A 10,059-nucleotide genomic window follows, 5' to 3' on the forward strand; every position below is an offset into this window, starting at 1 on the left:
CGACTTGTCCCTATAGTAAAAGCAGGCTGCAGTCATTTCTGGCCCAGTGTAGTCGGAGCAGCAGCAGCAGCCTGAACACAATGGCTTCATGGTGGTGAAGCCTCCTGGGGACTCCTGATAAGGTGCAGCGAGCATTTGTCATTATTTATCCGAGTGGCAGATCATATTTCACTATATGAATAACACTGAAGGGAGAAGTGCTGAAAAGCAATATGAGAACTTGATGATAATAACACCACTTACTGCAGAGGCTGCCATGGCTCCTACATTTACATTTTCTGTACAGCTCATAGCAGTGATATACCTCTATATAAACTTTACTGAAGCAGCAGCAGCTTCGCATTATACACCTCCCGTACTCAAGATAAATTAAACTATCCATTTTCACAGCCCACAGGTTTCCTCTCTTTTTAATGGCCAGATTATGTAGTGAACATTAAAATCCAGGAGCTACTTCTCAGTCATCTAAATGAAGTTTTCACTGAGTGTGGATTGGAATGACACACCTTCCTGTAGCCTCTGGAGATCAGTAGCACTTTGTAACTTGATAGATAATTAGGAGACATTTATTGTAGCATCATGTGAGTGGTGTGTGGTATTTTTCAAGGGTTTAAGTCCTGGTTTGAATAATTTATGATAATATTATTCATTAGGAGGAAAATGCACAGTGTACGTGGAGGTGAAATAATTGTTTATCTTCGGCAGAAGTCGGCGGTCGTGAGCTCTGCGGTAGCCCAAGAGGAGACGGACGGTCGACCGCTTCCCCCAGGGTGGAGGAGCTACACGTCACCTGAGGGACAGAGGTATTACGTCAACAGCTGCAGTAAAGGTGAGGCGCCACACCTCAACACAAAGAGCAACACTAATGACACCAGCTGGGTTCACACAGGAATATTATATTATACATTATTGTCAGACTCAGAGATGGATGAGTGTGGTTCTTTAATTAACAAAGAGTTTATGCTGCACTATGATCTGATATTGATATTTTGTTTTTAATATCTTCTTCCCATTTTAACCTTTTTTTTTTTTTAATTAAACATGAACTCAGATTAATGCCGGACCCTCACTTCTTGTCCTTTTGTTTTTTGTAAATGCCTTCTGTGCAGGGTTGGTAATCAATAACCAATAATCCATTGTCCTCTCTTGGTCTTTAATTAGTGCAATAGATACATCAAAGACACATAGACAGCAAAATGAAATCTCAGGGTCAATAAACAGCTGTATTCCAGCTGTTATCATGCTGTGCTGGCCGACAGCTTTAAGGTTTTCTGTGAATTGATCCAGATGTGGATGTAGCATCTGTACACGGACCAGATCTGGGCTGTGGAGCTGGGCCAGAGGAAAACAAGCATGCAGCCCAGGTATGGGTCTGATTTAACCCCCAGCTGAGTTTCCTGTTACATAACATGGTCGTGATGATGTCAGAGGTTTTAGATGGAGACACAACTCTCTAGTGAGAACCGACCAATCATATTATAATTTCTTCTGCTCTAGTTTAGTGCGTAACTAAAAACCTCCATCGCTTCCCTCCCTGCGAGTGTGACGGCGTTCGGCTCTCGCCACCTTAACGCGGCGCACTCATTATCATTCCTCCCCATCATCATCGTGTCTCAGCAGTCCATTCATGTGGAGACGGGGCCGGCAGATTCGATCCACTTTAATCTGATTATCTTAAACGTGTGGCACTTGAGGCCGAGCGGCGCAGCGGAGAGATCTGTGGACTCGGAGGTGGACGGATGTTTGTCTCCTGCTCTGATGAGCCGCTGCTGCCAGTTAACAAGAGGCTGACGACTTGTATTAATACAGAGGCTCGAGGGCAGGCGACCTTTCACAAACATCTGCTTTAGCCTGTGTGTGTGTGTGTGTGTGTGTTTGTTTGTTTGTGTGTGTGTGTGTGTCTGTTCTACACCTCATTTGGGAAGGAATCCAGAGGGATAGGACAGGCTCCCATGGGACAGAACAAGGCTGCATCAACAAAACAACCCTGGCAGTGATTGCACTTTGGCTTACAGCACACAAACACACACACACAGACACACACGTATGTTCACACACAGGGCAAAAAAAATAAAAACACAGCCAGAAGCTATTTTTACATTCAGAAGCCATATGCCGCAGCAGTCACTTTTTATTTTGTTACAGTTTGTTGTTGTTTCATGTCTGAGTGTGGAGCTTCAAAATGCTGCTATCAAAACTGTGTGTGTGTGTGTGTGTGATCGTCACAGAGACGCCAGAGTGTATTACTGTGTTAACACGAACGCTGCTGGTTCTCGTACAGTCTGTTTCATTTAGCGGAGGAGGAGCACAAATGAGGATCAGTTAATATCTTTCTATTAATCCCTCTGGAGTTGCACATAAAACAGTGGGATTATAGATGATGAGAATGAATTACATGGTGGAGCGGAGGCTGGAAAAATGTGATGACATTATAGTTATAACATGATGACAACATGGAGCAGCTGATGAAAGAGACAGTTTGAAGACACTGACTGACCGACCTGCAGTGAACAGGAAGCTTTTTATAAAAATACTTGTTCTTTCTGAATGTGTCTGTGTTCAGGGTCCTGCAGGACGAGGACAGGACTATTGACACTGTAGTTCCTTTGGTAACAAAAGCACTTTGGCTCAGCTCAGCAGGAGATGGTTTGGTGGGAAAATGTAAATAATAAATGTAAATAACAAATGTGCTGAGGTGGATTTCCATGTGCAATTTGAAATTGTGGAATTCAACAGCTAACCAGGTCAGAGACTGACCTGTGAGCTCTTACTGTTTGTCCACCCCTGTCTTTCTCCAGCCACCATCCAAATCAAGTCAAATAATGCAACGAAACAAAACTGTATTTGCAGAAGCACAGATGAGTCATGACTGCGTTTTGTCGTCTTCTGTTTTGTAACACTAACGGTACAGGTCCCCTGTCCCTCAAAACTCATCAAATTCACAATCCAACAACTCCAAAACGCTCTCGTGGAGAAGTTGTGACCTGCATATTTGCCACGCTATGAATAATATAATGTATAATTATGTAACATTATGACACATGAAGCAAATACTCTGAACAACAGGCTATGCATTTGCCTCGAAAACACTCCATCTCGTAATGTTACATGTAATGTTACATGACCATTTCACAGTGTGGTGAATGTGCAGGTCACAATTTGTCCACCAGAGCGTTTTGGAGTTGTTGGATTGTGTATTTGATGGGTTTGATGAGAGACAGGGGACCTGTACCGTTCACCTCCATTGTGTTCGCTGAGCAGCTCACGTCTCTGCCCCGCGGATCTCAAAACAACATGCACCGATAATTAAAGGTAATGAACCTACTGCTGTGACTATAGGGATTATGGCAATAGGCAAATTTGCCAAAATGTTGACCCATCCCTTTAATGTTTATCACACAAGTTGGATCACATGCATTCATGACAGGAAACCTGGAGGCCAACGCTCAGTGCAGGTGTCTTCATGAAATCAAATACTCCTCATTCACAGATTTACAGTAACACATCATCACTGTAATTTAGTGACTGTGCTCCTTATTTAACGGCACTTGAACAGAACATTAGGGCCTCTTTGATTTCTGCTTCCTGTCCACACATATTTAGATTTGTGGATTCCTGCCACGACAGTAACGGCGCTGCCAAAACATTTTCTGCTGACACGCGCTCCAATATTTCTGTTAGAAAGAAGCAGCTTGATTGCACTTAAAGACTCACAGTGTCACAGACTGAACACTGATTCACCCGCAGCCAGCCATTACAGCGCTGAGGACTTCCTGCTCTGCAGAACGAAATGATTTGTGATTGTTTGGGTGTGATGGACGGTTAAAGTACACGAGGCAAGTAAGAAAATCATCCACAAGAGCTTCACATTGACGCACCATCAGGATCTGACTTTTGTTTTATTCTCCAGAAAATAAACTTTACAGATCAGACATCCCTCTCGCCTGGAGTGACTTCTCTTATTTCTGTTGCAACAACAAGGTTACACGGCTTCTGTTTTGTTTACTTTTATGATGATTTATAATGTTAAAAACATTCATTATACTCACAAATTGACAAGTCAAATAGGGTCGAACCATGGACCGTTAATAAAGGTGGATGTAGTAGCCTGTGTTTGGAGCATAGACAGAAATAATTCTGTTCACTTAAAGCCATAATTGTGGGAGGTAAAAGGTTTTTTTCCACTGCGGACACAGGAACACATTTTATCATCATTACCCAGTTAAGATTTGGACATAATGGTGTCTGAAAGGGAGCAGGGTTTATCCCCTGAGGAGCAGGAATGTGCAACATGTTTAAGTTATTTGGATATTTCCTGTGCACTAATGGAAAAATAGACTTAATGATCATTGATTGTCTGTAGGATGATGATCAAACCATTTAGGGTTTGGTTTGTGTTCACAGCCTCTTAGTGCTGAACCACATCTATCTATCTATCTATCTATCTATCTATCTATCTATCTATCTATCTATCTATCTATCTATCTATCTATCTATCTATCTATCTATCTATCTATCTATCTATCTATCTATCTATCTATCTATCTATCTATCTATCTATCTATCTATCTATCTATCTATCTATCTATCTATCTATCTATCAAATAGTCTGTTAACCATTTACTTTTACTCTGATAACTCATATATAACTTGATTTATATTTTATATTTATATTATCATTCAGTACATGATAGATGAGTTTATTGATCCAGTGTGAAACATTTATACTATGTGTGTAAATTATGTACAAATTAGAATCAGTGTAGGAAGAATTATTTTATAAATGATAAATTAAGTATTTAATAATGACTTACTAATGCTTAACAGTGTGTAGTTATTATAAAGGGTAACCAATAACAGTCTTTTTGATCATCTAATAGATAAATTGATTAATCAGCCACAGTTGTCATGTCACACTGCTTCTGTCTGAAGAGTTATCTGCTTGTAGTCAATGTAAAGAAAATGCTTGTGTTTCTGTTATCAGAAGTCTGTACAAAGAAACATATTTTTGCAGTGAAGGAGCTTTTTTTGTTTTTTTCAGCTGTCATCATTTCTTTATTTTTGTATCGTTCCAGAAACAACATGGCGGCATCCCTCCTCCTCCTCCTCCTCCTCTTCCTCTTCAGCGGAGGCCCCACAGAGGCCGCTGGCACGACACCACTCCTCACCATATGGTAAAACCCGAGCCGCTATCTCCTCCGCTTCCCTTCTATCTATTTATTTATCTATTTATTTATTTTTTGGTCACAGTTTGTGACGGAAGCAACATGTAGGAAACAAAAACAGGAACCACCACCGGGGCACAAACATGAGGGTTAATCTGGGAAAACAAGCTTTTTAAAGGTTCAGATTGAGCCCTCGGAAACTCTGCAGAAACTGAGAATTGATATTGTTTTTGTTCTAAGTGCCTAAATTCCTCCTTTTATGGTGATTGTTTCCCATTTGGACTGAATGTTTCAACATTTTCTCCTCTCAGAGGCCCTTTTGGCAATTGCTCATCATCAGCACTAATCTGCTTATTACACAGGGACCAGATCCCCTCGTCTGAATCTGACACACAACAAGCGATCGCACTGTTTCCATGGGACTTAACTGACATTTCCCCCCCCAAATCTTTCAACAAATCCCCACTGATACGTTTCTCTGCTGCGTTTGTGGTGAACCTCAGGTGGCGCTGCAGGAGGAAATCCTACGTTTTCTTAATGAGTAGCTTGTTATGTTCCATCGCTGCCAGCATCCTCCGCTAACAACATCTCAGCAGATAACAGATGGTTTTCTTCTTTCCGCTGGCGTGCGGCCTAAACACACTTAGAGGAGGAACGAGCAGGGAGGCAGTCAGCTGCAGGGGAGTTTGTCAGCATTAAACCAAACAGGGGTGATCCTCTTCCTCCTCTTCCTTCTCCTCCTGAGAGAGAGAGAGAGTCTCATGAAGACCAGGTCGAGATCTCACATCAGCCCTCTGGACAGGAAACCGGGGATTTGAACGACTGGTTCAGAGAGGAAGAAATAATGACGCACCATCCAAAGGGATGTGGATAAGATAAGGCTGAATAGCTGAACACGTGTCGTAAAGCAGCACAAATGCACACACTGTAAACTCAACTCAGCATCAACCCCAGACGTTTTATAACAACATATATCCATATTCGCAGTAATATTTCTGCTCCGTCTTTCAGTAGTGATCTCTAAATCTTTCATTCTCTACACACCGTGCCCACTGCTGACAGCTGACTGCTGTCTTCGTATGTCAGGGAGTGGGTGTATTGTGGATGACAGGGACCAGGAGGGCTCGGCGCAACATAACAGTAATATAACAGATCTCCGCCTCCTGGATGTGAAGTGTTCACCACCTCCTCAGAACCAGCTGAGTCTCACCTGCATCAACAAACAGCAGCTGTCAGTAAAAACTGCCCCCGTGGTGCCAATAAAAATCCATGCCTTATATTGTTTTGCACAAACAACTACTGGGTTTTCTTTGCACAAACATGCATAAAACATGCGGTAACAACGCATTAATGCAAATACGCCACAAGACTTTATTTTGCTTTATTATTTTTTGGACGCACAATAAAAACATATCCCATCATATTGACCTTCGGCTCAACCCACAGCCTGAATCAGGTGACGTAAATGGATCAGTTTGCAAGCTAAACGGTCTCTTGGATAGTCGGAGCAGTAATGTTATTTTGAGCATATTTTTTTAATGCAAAATGCTGCAGGGCTTTTGAGGGTCTTTGTTTTTGGTTAATATATAATAAAGTAACATTAGCATAAGGCAGCATATTTGCATAAATATCACTTGAAGTTATATTTCAAACAAGTAAATAATGTGCATTGATTAATTTGAGCTTAATTGTGATTAACGCTAAACAATTGTGCTATTAATCATGATTTCATATCAATTATCAATTGACAGCTCTGATTGTGACTGAAAAGACTTCATTTGCATCATATAATTATCCTCTATCCTCTCTTTACACTTTTTTGTTACGAAATGCTTTACAGGACAAGATAAAACTAAGGATGTGCAATAAAAATAAATGACAAAAAGGCAGATTTAAAGGTTTTACAACATTTAAGAGAAAAGTGTGACAGAGAGTCACAGTAATTGGATAGAACTGTTTAAAATCATTATATCAATCAATAAGATTAACAGATTGAGACAGCTTAAATAATACTTATTAAGTAATACATGAAATATCGCAAAGTGACGAACTCTGTCTGGTGTGGGAGACCTGTGGCTGTAACGTTTTACTGGTCACGAACAGAGGTCACTGAAGGTCACAGTTTCCTTAATGCCCCTTTGAGCAGCATGAGTGGCATCTCTATTTTTGGAGTCACCTCTTGCCCCACCCCCTATACACACACACAGACAACACAAAACACACACACACACACTCGGGCCTGGTCCTGCTCTGCCCGGTGTCCACGGCTGTGATGCGTAGCCTCGGGGGTCACACTCCGCCAGGCGCACGTGTTTACCTTCAGCCGGAGACGGGCGAGTTGATATGCAGCGAGCGGACAGCCCATGAATCACAGGCGAGGAGGAACCATTAAGGGCATGTAAGGGATGAAACCAGGGGCGTTGCAACAGAAACTGCTCACAGAGCTGTGAACCCCCCAGGGCCATTCACTTTAATGACATTCATTCATTCAATGTGTGCTTATATATGGATCTGAGAAGAGGATGTAGGCCTACATGGTGCAAACCTGACATGAGAACCAGCAAGAGGAAAAAAAATGCACTGTTGCCTTCAAAGACCTGTAAATGAACATAATCTAAACTACTAAACGACTTCCCTGATGTAATTGACTTGGATTTGTCAATGGTCGACCCAGGTCTGCTCATTAATATTGTGTTACCGTACAAAACAAAGCTCCCAGCTGTCACTTTGATCAATGACAATGTGGTCTGTGATTTGTTTCTCGCTGTGTCTTCAGGAGGTGCAAAGACCGGTCATCCCACAGAGACCCGGGATGTTGCTTTACGGAAAGCTACTGCTAACAAACAGGTACGCAAGTAAAGTATCGACAGTCTCTAATCTCTGTGTGTTCACAAAAGTTCAGAGTTATGATGCCTCATGTGATGATGAAGCTGTCAGCGGCTGTATGTATTGTTTCATTTGTTGATCGACTGACAAGTCATCCAGATTAGATGACGACGATGGATATATAGTTCGCCCGTCTCAGTTTCCTGCTCTGATATCGACAGGTTTGACATTTGTCAGGGTATTACTAATCAAATACTGTAGGCTTTAAGATGTGACAACAACACTGTGGTGAAAGTATTGATGGACTTATAGAGATTTATCAGCTGGATCTGCAGATGTGGAGATGAGATATGTCACTTGGTGGAGGTGGTGGAGACCAAATACGGAGCTAAAAGAGAAGAAATACAAAGTTTTGGTTGTCCTGAAAGACAAACACGACTGAACAATGTTTCTGGATGCGTTAAAGAGATGTTTACTGAAGGCGGCCTTATAAGGAGATGTTATATCATTCTCGTTTCCTTTGCCCTCTGTTATTGAAAATTAAAGGTTTGGTCGGTTTTGATTAAAATGGCTATTTCATCAAGGTTTTGGATTCGGCTTACAATTAAAACATATAGTGAGGGAGTGGTCAAATGTTGATTTGTGGTTGGGACATGCAACTGAACAGGACTCTCCTAGACATCTGTTGTATTGTGAATGCATCATCCATCCATCCATCCTTGCTTCCCTGTGATGGTTGGAGATTTGTGAGGACAGTCTCAAATTGACAACAATTTTGAAGTCAGCCAATTTTCTGGACCTTTCCTGGTTTCAGAGTTTCATGTGTGAGGGTTTTTTGACAAAATATCTTCATGTTTTTTTGACTGGTGAACAAAATTGCAAAGGATTTCAAGACGTCACCTTGGACTCAAAGAGCTTGAAATCGATACTTTAAGATAACAATCCCTGGTCGAAGCCGTGGAGAGAAATTTCCAAGCTGCACACTCGTCTCTCCCGTATAAACCGTGTTCTCAGGTCGCAGTGTGATGTGATGTGATATCAGTGTTTCCATGAGCTGAAGAGCTGAAGAGCTGCACGCCCGCTCTCCTCTCGGCCGAGGAGGGCAGGGCCGCTCCCGCAGCTCCCATGAACCCGGGCCAACATCGATTACATGCCAACCCACGTGACTAATTGCGAGTCAGACGAGGGCATAATCGTGTCATGTTCGCATTGGAGAGTAGAGATGGACAGACACTTGGGCCATATGGGCGGTTGAGATTTTGGACTCCACGTGTCAGAGGTTGTCAGGTTTAAGGAGGAGGCCAGCCAAGACTGTCAAGGCTCACGCTGGGAGCAACGGGGGCCTCACGGATCGAGAAAAACCCCGGGACCTGGACCTGGGAGCGCGGTGGTCGGAGCTGAACCTCCGCCATGTTCTGTACAGCGAAGGTGAGCGAACGTTTGGATGTATTGTAGGCGGCGGTAGTGGGTTTGTTCTGGGTGTGATGGTGTTATGTTAGTAGTTGGAGGTGGATGTGGTGAGAAGGTGTGAGCGCTGGTGTGAGCGCTGCTGCGGCGGTGCGTTCGATGCCTCGGGCGAAGCTCTGTCGTATGAGAGATGATGATGATGATGACGAGGTAGCTGCTGCACAAACCGCCTGTAAACACCACAAACACACACAAATATTTCAGCCGTTGTCGCCTGAATTTGCCTCCTCAGCACACCTTTTTTTTTTTTTTTAAACCCTTTCCACCTTAAACACACACGCACACACACTTATACATTTTTTTCTCCAACACATACACACACACAACACACAGACGCTGCATCTCATTGGCTGCCTGCTCTCTCCCTCTCTCTCTCTCCCTCTCTCCTCCCCCCTTCTCCAGTTTCCCTCCCAATCGTAATTAGTCACTTAAACATCATCATTCAGCCATTTCCATGAAACCAACCCCCACCACCACCACTGCTACCACCTCCTCCTCCTCCTCCTCCACTATCACGCTCTCTGGGGAGGGAGGTGTGGCAAGGATCATGTAAATAAATCCCCCTCCTCCTCCTCCTTCTCCTGTTTTATTCTCCTTCTCT

This window comes from Trachurus trachurus (assembly GCF_905171665.1).
Source record: "Trachurus trachurus genome assembly, chromosome: 8".
NCBI lineage: Eukaryota > Metazoa > Chordata > Actinopteri > Carangiformes > Carangidae > Trachurus > Trachurus trachurus.